At 42.3% G+C, this 14,327-nt stretch overlaps 1 protein-coding gene across 2 annotated transcripts in view; it reads right to left on the bottom strand.

Annotated features, from left to right (window-relative positions):
• Nucleotides 1-14,327, bottom strand: part of Kiaa1549l (KIAA1549 like) — a 250,946-nt gene that overhangs the window by 184,226 nt on the left and 52,393 nt on the right. The gene's annotated exons all lie outside the window — the stretch shown is intronic.

The raw sequence follows: 14,327 nt of genomic DNA, 5'->3' as shown, positions 1-14,327 counted from the left end.
GAGATCTGAGGATCACAGTTCAAAGCCAGCCCGGCCTACAAATCTACAAGAGTTATCTCCAGGTAACTAGTCATTAAGTCAAAAGTGGTGGTGTGGCTCAAGTAGTAGAGCACCTTCATTGAGAAAAGAAAAAGCCAAGCAAGAACATGAGGCCCTGAGTTCAAACCTTAGTGCCAGCATGCATGTGCACACACACCCATCACAACAGACAACTGCTGAATGAATGATGGAAACCCATTGCAAATCTAACGGATAATCTACAAACCGAACTGTGCCTGGGCTGGTGGGTGCTCTGGCTCAAGCTATGTGTGGGTTATGAAGGGTAATGATGATTTGGAGACAGAAAGAGTGGAGGCCTGGTCCAAGAGATCCTCAGATTTGTCATGGGAATAAGCAGCCGTGATAGAATTCTGGTAAGCCAGAGCTGTGCCATCAATTAGATAAGAAATCTTTGAACCATCACTGCCCATCACAACTGAGGCTGTTACAGTCAAGGACACTGGAGTTTTCCTGGCTCCTTGTGAAAGCAATCAGTTTGCACTGGGGAAGCTTAGACACGCCTTTCTTTCTCTCTCTCTCTCTTAGAAAGTTTTTGACTGTCAGGGCCTTTCCAGCAGGGATCTAGTGGAGTTCTCACTCTATGTAGGGCTGGAGGTTGTTTGCAACGTTGAAGTAGAACAAAGCACAATATTCTATGTTTTCAGAGTGCTCTCCCGAGGGTTTTCTAAGATCATTTTGCTGCTTGAATGTGGTTCAAATGCCTGTCCTTGCCCATTTGCATCCCAGGTATTTGTGCATCAGGACATGGTCTCCTATTTGGTTTTATCTTCAAGGCAACTGAAGTTATAACTGAATAAGGTGTTCAGGTCTCAAGCTACCAAACTCCCTGAGAAGCTTTGGAGATCTTCATCTAAGACAAAGCTGCTGCAAAATCAAAACAACATTGAGATTCCATCTCACCCCAGTAAGAATGTCATATATCAAGAAAACTAACAATAACAGTTGTTGGAGGGGATGTGGCCAAAAGGGAACCCTACTTCATTGTTGGTGGGAATGTAAACTGGTTCAGCCACTCTGGCAAGCAGTATGGAGAGTCCTCAGAAGGCTAAATGTAGAACTTCCCTATGACCCAGCAACCCCACTTTTGGGTATTTATCCAAAAAACCACAAACAAAGTCACAGTAAAGTCACCAGCACAACAATGGTCATTGCAGCGCAATTTGTCATAGCTAGAATCTGGAACCAACCCAAATGCCCCTCCGTAGACGAATGGATCAGGAAAATGTGGTACACATACACAATGGAATTTTATGCCTCTATCAGAAAGAATGACATTGCCCCATTTGTAAGGAAATGGAAGGACTTGGAAAAAATCATACTAAGTGAAGTGAGCCAGACCCAAAGAAACATGGACTCTATGGTCTCCCTTATTGGGAATAATTAGCACAGGTTTAGGCAAGTCACAGCAGAGGATCACAAGAGCCCAATAGCTATACCCTTATGATCACATAAGATGATGCTAAGAGAAATGAACTCCATTTTATGGAAATGATTGTTATATCACAGTTGTAACTACTTTCAACATCCCATGTGTATCTGTAGTTTCTACTATTGATGATGTTTGTGTATCACCTTCTTGTGATTATATCTACACTATCTCTGTAATCTTATCTGAGTGTATGGGAAACAGTGTGTACTGGTATTAGAATTAGGAAATTCAAAGGGAATACCAAAATTAAGAGACAACGGGTAAAATAAGAGAAACAACAACAAAAGCAATACTTGCAAAACTGTTTGGTGTAAGTGAACTGAACACTGCAAGGGGGGAAAGGGGGAGGGGGAAGGGGGGTATGAGGGAAAAGGTAACAAACAGTACAAGAAATGTATCCAATGCCTAACGTAGGAAACTGTAACCTCTCTATACATCAGTTTTATAATAAACACTTAAAAAAAAAAAAAAGAAAGAAAAAGCTGCTGCAAGCATATCACTAAGCTGCATCACCATTAGGCCACTGACACAGCTTTGCATATAGCTACTTGCTCAAGCCAACCCATGATGCACTGCTGCTAGGCTGGCTGAAGGCTGCTTCCATTAACTACTGCCTCCATACACCTTCTATAGACATCAGTGTCTGGTGGTGGTAAGCTAGGGAGCTGCTCAAACATGTCTTCAACCCTGTCTTACTTTTGCTCAAAGCTGTTGCTTTCCTTCTTTCTTTCTTGTTCCAGATCTCGGATTTCATCCGATATGCCCTGTAGTCATCTAGCTATCTTGATCCAAGCACAGATGTAGCCCTGCAAACCACCTGCTGTTTGTGCTTTGGGTGAGAGGAGGACATGAGCACAAGGTCAGAAGATGAAATTTCAAATGCACCAGCCAAAAGGCCTGGCAGATGTGTGCCAGAATAAAACTAGACTGGGTTGGCTTCACCATTGCCAACAACAGACAGACACAGGGAGGAAATAAAGGTTGTTTCTGGACTTCTTTGCTATCCCTGGAAGAGAAGGATGGAAAGGAAATAAATGTCAGCTCCTTAGCACCTGACCCATCCTTGAGTCAATGGTCCCATCTACTGAGCTCTGCCTCTACCTTGTTAACCTTCTCCAAAAATCTTCAGGTTAATAAGTGAGCATACTCCTCTGCTATTTGGGTCTGTCATTCAATCCACTACTACTGACATTTAAATTCCAAAGAAGGAAAAAGGAATGAGAAATCAGGATGTGTTCTGCAAGAACAACTTCTACAGAGCACATACAGTCCAAATGTTGAAAAGCAAATTTCCCAAGAAGTTTCTTGGTAACCTTTCCCTTGTAAAATAATAATAACATGAGAAGTAGAAGGAAGAAAAAAACACCCCTAGTCTTACCATCCAAAGGCAAATACTTTTTTGTTTGTTTGTTTGTTTTATTTTTTCCAGTCCTGGGCCTTAAACTCAGGGCCTGAGCACTGTCCCTGGCTTCTTTTTGCTCAAGGCTAGCACTCTTCCACTTGAGCCACAGCGCCACTTCTGGTCTTTTCTATATATGTGGTGCTGAGGAATCGAACCCAGGGCTTCATGTATATGAGGCAAGCACTCTTGCCACTAGGCCATCTTCCCAGCCCCAACAAATACTCTTAATTTAAGATCAAATTTGAAGTCCCATTTTTTCCCAGCAGAACTAAAACTTAATTGTCGCTATAAACTATGAAGATTCATTATTTGATGGGGAAGAATGAATTACCAAATGAGCAAAGATGGATTAACTCAGAAACTCTCACATGAGGTATTGGCAACTGGTGAAAATTCTTGGGGCCACGTTGCTTCCTTTGAAATGTTTTTCAAAGGTTGTGTGGATAATTTCAGATTACCTGAATTTGTCTGCCACAAAAGAAGAGATTCATAAATGCAGTACTGAAAGTCTGTGAAGATTTTATCTAGCCTCTGAGCTACTTACTCCATCCTGAAGTTCACAGAGAAGGGACATGCAGGAAGCCGCAAGAAAGCCTTTGAGTGCCTCCGAACAGTCCTTCACGGAAGGAGAACACTGGGAAAATAATAACCTAGGAGCATCTGAAGCAGGCCCCAGAGGATAGCAGTATAAGCAACATCTGATTCAAAGCATCTTCATCACAAACCTTCAACCTCTTCTACCGTACAATCGCCCATACCAGGGCTCTATTTAGTACCCATCTGACATTTTTTTTTTAAATGTTAAGTCAAAAGAGATGCCCCAAACCACAACTCATGTCAGCTCCATAGGGATGACTATGTGTCTTGCCTCTGCAGCAAGCAAACATATGGCAAAAGGTAAACACAGTGGAGAGGATAAGGCTCCATAATGGGAAGGACCGACGTACAACTCTGGTGTGTGTTGCTTTAAAGTCTGCAGTGACAGCTGCCAGACACAGACTATCTATCAACAGCAGAGTTTTTAAGTTCATAAATATCTGCAAAGAAGTCTTCCTTGGATGCAGTTTTTTATTTTATTATTTTGTCAGTCATGGGGCTTGAACTGGGGCCTGGGTGCTGTCCCTGGGCAGTGTTCTACCACTTTGAGCCACAGTGCTACTTCCAGTTTTCCAGTGGTTACTTGGAAATAAGAGTCTCATAGACTTTCCTGCCCAGGTTGGCTTTGAATTGTGATCCTCAGACTTCAACCTCCTGAGTAGCTAGGATTATAGGCTTAAGTTACTAGTGCCAGGCTTAGATGCATTTATAATCATACAAATCATTCAATAAAAGAAGATGCTAGAAAATATTTCCTTTTGTCTCGTGGTGGTAGTTTCGGTTTAGGGATCTTGGAGAGAAGACGAGAAGCACATGCAACTATCCTCAACTGATCCAGCTGGCAAGGTCAGTACACAGAACAAGTGCTCAGCAAAGCTTTCTCTAACCACTTGCTTCATTCCAGGAAGACTAGGGGCCTTTTCTCCCTCATGTTCCCTCACATTTTCTACTGCCTCAATCATTCCAGCATTACTTGTTACATGTTTACTGAGCTCTTAATATGTGAAATATGTGTCAAACAATATTCTAGGCACTTAGAGTGTAGCAACATACACACCAACTTTCTATCATCCTGAGTATATTCTAAAGAAAGACATAAGCAATACAAACAAAATGAAGTTGGGTGCCAGTGGCTCACATCTGTAATCCTAGTTACTCAGGAGGCTGAGATCTGAGGATCACATTTCAAAGACAGACTAGACCAGAAAGTTGATGAAACTCTTTTCTCCAATTAACTTAAAAAAGAAAGCCACAAGTAGAACTGTGGCTCAAGCAAAAGAAGCTCGGGAACAGTGCCCAAAGCCTGAGTTCAAGCCCAGGACTGGCACACACACACACACACACACACACACACACACACACACACATACACACACACAATGTAATATTGTGTCTAGTGATTAGTGCTATAAATGAAAAGTAAAGTGTGTATGTGTGTGTGTATGTGTGTGTGTAGATAGGTGCATGGATGGATGGATGGATAGGTGGATGGGTGGGTAGATGGGTGGGTGGGTGGATGGATAGATAGATAGATGGATGGGTGGGTAGGTGGACAGATGGATAGGTGGATCTGTGGGTGGATGGATGGATAGGTAGATGGTTGGGTGAATGGATGGATAGATGGACGGGTGGGTAGATGGGTGGGTGGATGGATGGGTAGGTAGATGGGTGGGTGAATGGATGGATAGATGGATGAGTGGGTAGATGGATGGATGGGTGGATGGATGGATAGGTGGATGGGCGGGTGGATGGATAGATAAGTGGGTGGGTGGTAGGTGGATTGGTATAGGCATGAGCACATGTAGTAGTCAGCTTGTCATCACTGTGACAAAATACATGAGATAATCAAAAGGAGGAAAACTAGGGGCTTCGGGGAGTATAGTACTGGATTTAAACTCAGGTCTCATGCTTACTAGGCAAGCACTTTACCATTTGAGCTACATCTCCAGACTGCTATGGTCACACAAGTAGCAAGTAAGAGAGCTAGGGGCTTTGAGCCCAGGCATTCTAGATATCATTCTTAATCATTATGTAAAATTACTTTCCGGGTGACAAGCTTCTCTTCCCCTCTCAGGAGACACACTGCCTTAACAACAAATGTAAATGAATGGGTGAACAAATGAATGAGCATGACCAGATCTCCCTGTTACACTCAATTACAAATCTTCTCAGTAAGTGACACATATCCTGTCTTACAGTCTTGACATGGAGCAGCTTGTCTGTTTCTTCTGGATGAAAATCAAATTCTAAATATAAATTAGATTTCATTCTTGAAAGGCACCATGAAATTTCACTGAACAGTTGTTATCCAACTTCTCTCTTATTCTCTCCCACCTCCTGCCCCCACTGTTCTGCTGGCTTGGTCTCCTCCACTAGCAGCACTCATACAACAGAGGCTTGGTGATGAAGAAAGGGTGTCAAGGAGTGGTGTCCTCATCAGACTCAATCCTTCCTTCATCATCATGGCCCTTCCAGCTGACCTTCAGCCAACTTCCAAGTGATAGGGTCTGGCTAGGCTGCCTGCTCCACAGTGGGAAGACTGCAGGCCTGCTGTTCTGTTCTGCATTCCCAGCATCCACTCCTGGCAGGATTATAAACAAGTGACTCATGCTTCCTTCATTGGTTGTGGGGCTCCTCTGTGCCCAGCATTGTGTGAAAGATGTGCCTCCTGGACTCCAGAGAACAAAGAAGGAGGAGAAGACAGAGCAGACAAGCTCTACAGCAGAATAAGCAGCTGGGTGCCAGTGACTCATGCCTGTAATCCTAGCTACTCAGGAGGCTGAGATCTGAGGAGCACGGTTCGAAGCTAGCCCAGGCAGAAAAGTCTGTGAGACTATCCAATTAATCACAAGTCATCAAAAGTGGGGCTGTGGCTGAAGTGGTAGAGCACTAGCTCTGAGCACAAAAGCTCAGGGATTGTACCCAAGTCCAGATTTCTAGCCCCAGGACTGGTAAAACAAACAAACAAATAAAAAGCAATATAACTAAGACAGTAGATTCCAGAAGATACTCGAATAATATGGGGCACAGCCTGGGCTATGGCTTCCCCATCTTCACCCTTTTTAAATTTTTTTAACTTAAATTTTTATTGTAAATGTGATGTGCAGAGGGGTTACAGTTACATAAGTAAGGTAATGAGTGCATTTCTTTTTGAACAGTGTTACCCCTCCCTCATTTTCTCCCATCTCCCCCCACCAGCTTACCTCCCCCTCAGTTGTAAAGTTCCTTTCCAACAGAGCGTTGCATTGGTTCACACTTTGTCCCACCATTTCTGTGCTTCCCCTTTCCTTCCCCAAATCAACTTATATACAAAACAAAGGGTATAAAAAACAGTGTCAAAAGAGAATAAACCAAAGGGGGAAAAAAGAAAGAAAGGAAAAAGAAAGAATTCAGGGCCAGTTGTTTCTACACAGCAGAGGTCCAATTGTTGAGCATTTCCTCGTGGTTCCCAGTGCAGTGTCTAAGAGAAGTATGGGACTTGACAGGCTTAATTAGTACATATTCTTTATGTTTTCATTTCCTCTCCATATCTATAGCTGCAAAAAAATAAAGGCAGTTTCCTTTTTTTTTTCTTTTGGCTGATCCCGGGCTTGAACTCCAGGCCTGGATACTATCCCTGAGCCTCTTTGTGCTCAAAGCTAGCACTTTACCACTTGAACCACAGCACCACTTCAGCTTTTATTGAGTAGTTTATAGAAAATAAGAGTCTCACAGGGACTTTCCTGCCCATGCTAGCTTTGAACCACAATCCTTAGATCTCAGCCTCCTGAGTAGCTAAGATTACAAGCGTGAGGCACCAGTGTCCAGGTTGACAGTTAATCAATCCAATAAAACGTGAGTGCCAGACACATAGAAAAACATTCCAACAACACAAACATTCTCTGCCCAGAAACAATGACTACTACCAATGACCAGTATCTCCTTCTAGAAATATATGTGCATTATGAGCGGGAGGGTTTTTACAAGTGAGAACACACCTGGCATGGAGCGATACCTTTCCTTTCCACATGATGACACACCTTAGAACTCACCCCAGAAGACTAGATTTACTGAGGAAAGGGGTGATGTTGTTAAAAAAAAGAAATGTATTTTGTATCTGACTTATGTAACCATAACCCCTCTGCATATTACTTTTACAATAACAATAAATAACTTTTAAAAGACTAAATTTACTTTCATTCTTTTTAAATAGCTGCAGAGGGTTTTTTTCATATGACTATAACACAATGAACCCATCTTCTATAGATGTTCAGTTAGATTGTCTGCAGTTATCTGAGGCATTTCAATGTTTTCTTAGCTACTGAAAACAATGAATAAGCAGTACGTCATTATATTCTGGCAGTTAATAATTAAATCACTGCTTTCCAAGATAAATTGATTTCATTTCTTTTCCCTTTTTCCCCCCTTTTGTCTGCACTCTGAGATCATCTTTAATGTATAAGGGTAATAACCTCAGGTATTACTGATCTTGTCTAATTTTATATTTTGCTGGAAACCCTTTGGGCACAAAACTTAAAACTCAGACTTTTTATTCCCAAGGTATCATGTTGTTAATGCAGGAGGAGCTTTACTCAATTATATGTGAGAAGACTTCAGACTTACAATGTCTTTATGGAGCTGGTGCCAGCTCCATTTCCTATTTCAAGAAATTGAAGAAACGTATGGGCTCAGGTGGCTCACATCTGTAATCCTAGTTACTCAAGAGGCTAAAATCTGAGGATCAAGGTTTGAATCCCACCCAGGCAGCAAATTCCAAATCCAAAAGTGGAGGTATGGTTCAAGCGGTAGAACATCAGCCTTGAGCAGAAAAAGCCAAGCAACAGTGTGAGACTCTAATTCCAGGCCCCAGAGGGGAAAAAAGAAGAGAGGGGGAAGGGAGGGAGGAAAGGAAGGCAGAAGGAAGAAAGAAAGAAGGGAAGGAAGGAAATTGTTGCTTTTTCCAACAAAAAATAGAAAATGTAAATTTATCACATAGGCTAATAATCTGGATAGCTCTTCTGGGTCTGTGAATGAAGTTGTACTTCAGTATAGTTGGTTTCCTTTACAATTCCATAAATTTTTGTTTTAAGTACTGTGCCAAAACTATCGTTCTGAAAAGGACCCAAGAGCTTCTTCAGACTACCATGGCACAAAAAATAAATGGGCAAAACTTTCTGGCTACTTGTGAGTTAAAAATCTATTGGGGGCCTAAAATTAATTGAGTACTTTGAAAGAGTCTCAAATGAGACTCTCTACCCAAAAGCTCGTGTGGGTTTAGGCTAGAGTCCACACTGTGGGTGGGGGAATGGAAAACAGTAACAACACCTGAACTGAAAATGTGATTCAAGGCATCTGGATTGGCCTTGTCCCAGAGCTAGAACATGGTGAATTCATTCTCTCTGGAGAAAGTTGCTCTAATCCCAGGGCTTTTGCAATTCCCACTGATAAAGTTTCAAGGGATGCGCTTAAAATCAAAACTCACTAAAAATGAGAGTAAAAAAATCACAATAAATGAAAGTCTTCAGAAAACCCACACAGGAATAAAACAACCAACTATTTTAATATGTATAAAGAAATAATAGAGATTGAAGATATGATGGGAAAGACAAGTAAGTAAACAATTTTGAAAGAGAGCCAAGAGGCTGGGAATATAGCCTAATGGTTAAGTGCTCGCCTTGTATATATGAAGCCCTGGGTTCGATTCCTCAGCACCACATATATAGAAAAAGCTGGAAGTGGCAATGTGGCTCAAGTGGTAGAGTGCTAGCCTTGAGTAAAAAGAAGCCAGGGACAGTGCTCAGGCCCTGAGTTCAAGCCCCAGGACTGGCAAAAAAAAAAAAAGCATTAGAAAATTTAGGGCTGAGATTTAGCTCAGTGGAATAGCACTTGCCTAGCAAGTATGAACATCTGGGTCCAATAATCAGTACCATACCAGAGAGAGAGACAGAAAGAGAGAAAGAGAGAGAGAGATTTGAAAGAGAGCCAAATAAATGTCTAACATGGAAAATGTAATAATGAAAAATAAAGAGAGATGAGCATCATAGTAAACATACCAAAGACAGAATATATAAAACCTCCTAAGATAGACATAAAGATATTACCTAGAAAGCAACTCAGAAACTAAAGTAAAACACATGAAAGAAGTAATAAGGAATTATATGATATAAAAGGTAGAATGAAGTTTAGTCTATGCCTAAATTTCCTAGAAGAAAACAAATGCAAGGGAAATACTCAAAAGAAATAAATGCTAAATATTTTTTTCAAAAATTAGCTTCAAGATCCAGTAGAATAGCTAGGAGCCTGTGGCTCACACCTGTAATCTCAGCTACTCAGGAGGCTGAGATCTAAGGATCGAGATGAGACTCTGATCTCCAATGAATTACCAAAAAAAAAAAGCCAGAAGTTGAGCTGTGGCTCAAGTGGTAGTGTGCTAGCTTTGAGCAAAAGAAGCTCAGAGGCATCACCCAGGCCCTGAGTCCAAGCCCTAGGACCAGCAAAAACCAAAGCAAAATAAAACATGTAGATCATATTTCTGCTTCTGAACATGACACCAAACTAATATTCTCACAGTAATTGACTATAAAATCAGATAAAAATCTGTAAAACAAATGTTTTTTCAGTTGTTGGACTAGAAGCAATTTGTCAAGGATAGTAAGTGTGATGAACCTTTAAAAAAAAAAAAAGACATGAATTTCCAAATTGAAGAAGCACAAGAAGTAACAACTATAATATCTAAAAAGAAATCACTGCCTAGACATTGTAAAATTCAACATGTATGCCAAGCATAGGAGGAGGGAGAGGAGGAGGAGGAAGAAAAGGAGAGAAGAGAGAAGGAAGGAGGAAGTGATGGAGGAGGTTTTTACCCTTATTAAAAGAAAAGATAAAAAGAGACGGAAGAAGGGGTAAAGGAGAAAAGAGGTTGCCCAGAAATTTCCCACTCACAAATGGAATAAACTAGATATGGATAACCATGAATTGCCCCAGGAAGAAATGTTGGACATAAACTATTCTTTCATTTTCATTCAAGCTGTAATTGTTGTGATTTAATACCACTCCATGGTATAACCATGTTGGGGATTCTGCTTGGCCTTGAAGGGGGAAGAGCGATGAGAGCGCTCCCGGGATGCCGCCCTTCCCCCAGCCCTGGGGCTGTGTGGAAGTTAGCCACACCTATCTCCTTCTGGGTCCGGAACCAGAAGGAGTAGCTTTGAGACCAGCCCCCCAACTTCTCGCCAGCGAGCACGTGTGCCCTCCTTTCGCGGGCTTTGCCCAGAGGGCGGGACTATGGGAAGTGATGTTAGCCCATGAGGGAGTCCTAGGACAAGCTCGCTGGCCTATTGCCAGTTCCTGGTCTATCACCCCTTTTCTCATCATCGTTGCCATATTACTGTTAGCCCCTCCTTTGAATAAACAGATTGCTCGCTGAAGCATCTCTGGGATCCGTGCAAGCCTGGCCTCCTTGGTGGGTATGAGGAGGGAGGAAAAAGGGGTCTTGTTCAGCCACGTGCACCTGAGGTTTGCCCATGTCCCTTCACTCCACCTTAAGGGAGTAAACTTAGCATCCCCGGACCCAGGGGAGGTAAATCTAGCCCGGCATAACCAAAGTCTAGATTTCATAGAATCTAAAATACGTTCTATTTTAGATTCTATGAAATTAAACTCCTTAGAGCATTTGCCAAAACTTAAAATTTTCAATGGTAAGTTAACGTCACAATATTTGTGAATGGTTATTGGTATGCCTTCTTTTATCAGTGTATGTTTAATTACCCCCACCTCTATCTAAACCCTTTTTCTCCCATAAATAAATGGCATTTGATGGATCTGTGGGTCTGTTTGAAACAAGCATCACCATTCCTGAGAGTCCCAAGCCTGCAACTCAAAATACCTTCAACTTATGTCCTTTGATCACAGAAGAACAGAACCTCAATAGAGGAAGAAACGACTCATTCCACAAAAAGCACTGTCCCTAGCGACCATGGTGATGAGTGTCTTCCAGGGAGAAATGGACACACACCTGGATCCCTGGATCTGAACCTAGGCAGTAAGTTCAAATTGACAGCAATTCTAGAAAATTAGATGGAGTCAAATAATTGATGTCACGGTTCTAATTCACTGAACTTCTGTTGGCAGGGAAGGCTCAGGAGCCACCTGCTTACTGCCTTTCTTGGCCTGACTCTGCTGGCCAGCATGGCCACTAGCCTGGCACTTCGGACATGTGCTGGAAACTGCAGCTGTCCACCTGTCACCTGCCAGCAGGCCAAGTCTTGTCTCCTGCCTGCTGAAGTTGGCAGATCCATCAGTAACAAGGCTAAGATCTTGGGTCTAAGGAGTTCTGCCATTATATTCCAGACATAAGATAAGGAGAACCCAGGATAAAAAAAAAAACCAGAAGGACATCAAGTCTATGTCTGAACTGGCTCAGCTGCTTCCATTAAATAAGCCAGTCGGTTTCCCAAAGCCATCAACTAATAAAGTCCGTAAACTACTAGCTTAACAGATGCTTATCCAGAAATGACTGGGAATATAATGCCATTAAATTCACTATCCAGAAAGAATATAGTTCCTAAAATGACCCATATAAACTGATTCCTTGCCCAAATGAAAAGTGTTTAAAAGATAGAGAAGTATGCTTGTTTTAACAACCACAGTTAGAAAATGGAAGGGCCCAGGATAGCTGGTGGGGAGTGATGTGAAGGGGGCAGGGAAAAGATAGACCAGTAAGTAGTACTGTGCCTGTCAGGCAGGACATCTTCAGAGATAGAATCCAGAATGGCAACCAGGATTAAGAGAAGGGGACCCTTTGTCCAATGTACATCTGGCCCAAAGACAGGATGACTCTGCAGCTGACCTACTGGCAGTGACAAGAATCTTAGTAAGTAGTCGGTACTGATCCCTATTGGGTCAAGAGCTGTGTGGGAAGCCTGGACAAGATGGTCTTGAGAACTCACCATTCTGGGCTGGTAATAGCCACACTCACAGCAAAAGGAGGGATTGATGGGTTTTTTGTTTTGCTTTGTTTCTGTGTCAGTATTAGGGCTTGAATTCAGAACCTGGGTCCTGTCCCTTAGCTTTTTTGTTCAAAGCTGGCATTCTACCACTTGAGCCATACCTCCACATACAACTTTTTGATGGCTAACTGAAGATAAGAATCTATTTGGACTTTCAGCCTGAGCTGGCTCTGAAAGAGCCTCAGATCTTTGCCTCCTAAGAAGCCAGGATTGCAGGTATGAACCACTAGCATCCAGTCAAGAGAAAGGGTTTGTAATAGCTACTATCATAAGTCATGTACTGAATGACTATTTTTTATCCTTACAACCATTCTGAAGGTATAAAGTATAATTCCCACTTTATAAAGATGCAGAAACGTAACATGTGCCTCTTTGGTGACAGAGCCAAGGCTCAAACCCAGCACAGTCCAACTTCAATGCCCAGTTTCTGTGGACTATACCTCCTAGTCCAGGCTTCTTTCAGACCTGTGTCCCTGCAATCACTTTGCTTAAACCAAAACTCTCTATCTTCTGGCATCTTCTCATAAGTCCTTTCTTTCCCTAATCTTGGCTAAGAAGAGATAAAAACCCACTTTACCATTCATATCCATGGTATGTCACAACCCCAGAGTAAATCTATGTCATCAAACAATGCATTTAAAAACAATTTGTGAGACTGGGAATGTGGCTTAGTGGTAGCTTGCTTGCCTAACATGTATGGGTTCGATTCCTCAGTACTACATAAACAGAAAAAGCTGGAAGTGGCATTGTGGCTCAAGTGGAAGAGTGGTAGCCTTGAGCAAAAGAAGCTCAGGGAAAGTGCCCTGAGTTCAAGCTCCAGGACTGGCAAAAAAAATTACATATAAAAAGTACTTTTAAAAAGTTTGAAGTATATTAGAAATGGAGCATGCAGCACTTAAATAATCAACAAACCATGTGAGGACATTTGAGAACTGAATATTATAGATACAGGTTATAACACTAGCAGGCTGAGAAGCCAGACTACTGCAGAGTGCTAGGTCAACAGTTTAGATATAGTGATGAACACTGCCTTTCTCCTTTCACAGTCAAAATGTCCATTACACAGAGGACATTCATGTCAGAGCTGAAGAACTCCTGTGACTAGGCCAAGGGTCAGCAGAAGACCTAGGTTCATATCCCAGGTCTACCTGTATGGGTTAATGTGGGAAACAGTAAATGCAGAGCCATAAGGCCAGCCTTAGGGAATTGGATCACCATTCTCTGTCCCTCCTCCCTCCCTCGGAATGCTGAGGGCCACCAGTCAAGACCTACTGTGCTTAGCATTACAATGGCCACAGTTTCCACCCTCCTATTAATCCCAGGACCTTGGAGCTGGTAGGTGGCCAATGCAAATTGGTTGTTTTCTTTCACCTCTTGTTTACCAGTAAGTTGCCTGTCCTAGAGTGGTTCCCTCCCCAACTGATACCCTTATCTCCTTGAAGTAGTCTCTTTGATGTAGCCACCTTTCTGCATGTACTTTCTTGTTTGATAATGAATAAAAGCCCCATCCTTGGGACCCTCAGCATCTGTTGCTGGAGAGAGGCAGCAGGTCCCTTGGTACCTTGAAAACCAATTCCATGGTCCAGTCTCCATCATTGCTTTGCTCCCAGCCTTGCTCCCAGCTTCAGCAGGATAAAGTGCTCATGACAGTTTGCAACAGGTTAATGTCCTTAGCAAAATATGGAAGTCCTCCCCTTCCCCTCTTTCATGTCCTTCCTTACCCATCTGTTTCCTTATTTGAAAAGTGATTTGCCAAACCAAGTAAGAGTGAGGATTTGAAAAGCCAGACTGTTTGAGCCTGTATTCTACCTCCATCATTACAAGCACATGACTTTGACTGAGTTGCCAGAGT

This window comes from Perognathus longimembris, chromosome 13, assembly GCF_023159225.1.
Source record: "Perognathus longimembris pacificus isolate PPM17 chromosome 13, ASM2315922v1, whole genome shotgun sequence".
NCBI lineage: Eukaryota > Metazoa > Chordata > Mammalia > Rodentia > Heteromyidae > Perognathus > Perognathus longimembris.
This window is presented reverse-complemented; position numbering and strand designations above follow the sequence as displayed.